The sequence below is a fragment of the Malus domestica genome, chromosome 08, assembly GCF_042453785.1.
Source record: "Malus domestica chromosome 08, GDT2T_hap1".
Taxonomy (NCBI): Eukaryota; Viridiplantae; Streptophyta; class Magnoliopsida; order Rosales; family Rosaceae; genus Malus; species Malus domestica.
Window position 1 is genome coordinate 25,602,009 of NC_091668.1, and position 492 is coordinate 25,602,500.

Sequence of the window (492 nt, forward strand, 5' to 3'; positions counted from 1 at the left end):
GTATTTATCTATAATACTTATACCCACAAGCTTGTAAGCTTCTTGTTCCTCAGTTATATATATATTACTTATACCCATATGTAATACACACACACACACACACACACACACACACACACACACACGTATTATATTATATAAAATTTATATTTATGCTAAAAGGCAGTTCTTCTCGTGAACAGTAACTTTTGTTGATGCCACAACTTCGATCGTCAATCAAAATTGCCAATGTGTGAAACTCTGCTCACTAGGCTGGGCAGAGCAATGGCAAGCTAAAAACAAAACAAAAGCAAGCAGAATGATTACATGTAGTGCAGTGCAGTGCAGGATGTGGAATGTCTTTTCCTCATTGCAAATCCCAAACGAACCAAATCTGGATGGTAAAATACTTGGAGTTGGAATTAATAGGATCGATTGAAACACGAATTTTTTTTTTTTATTAGATTGGTATATCTAACTTAGTTAAGAAGTGGTTTCTAACATAGTCATTAG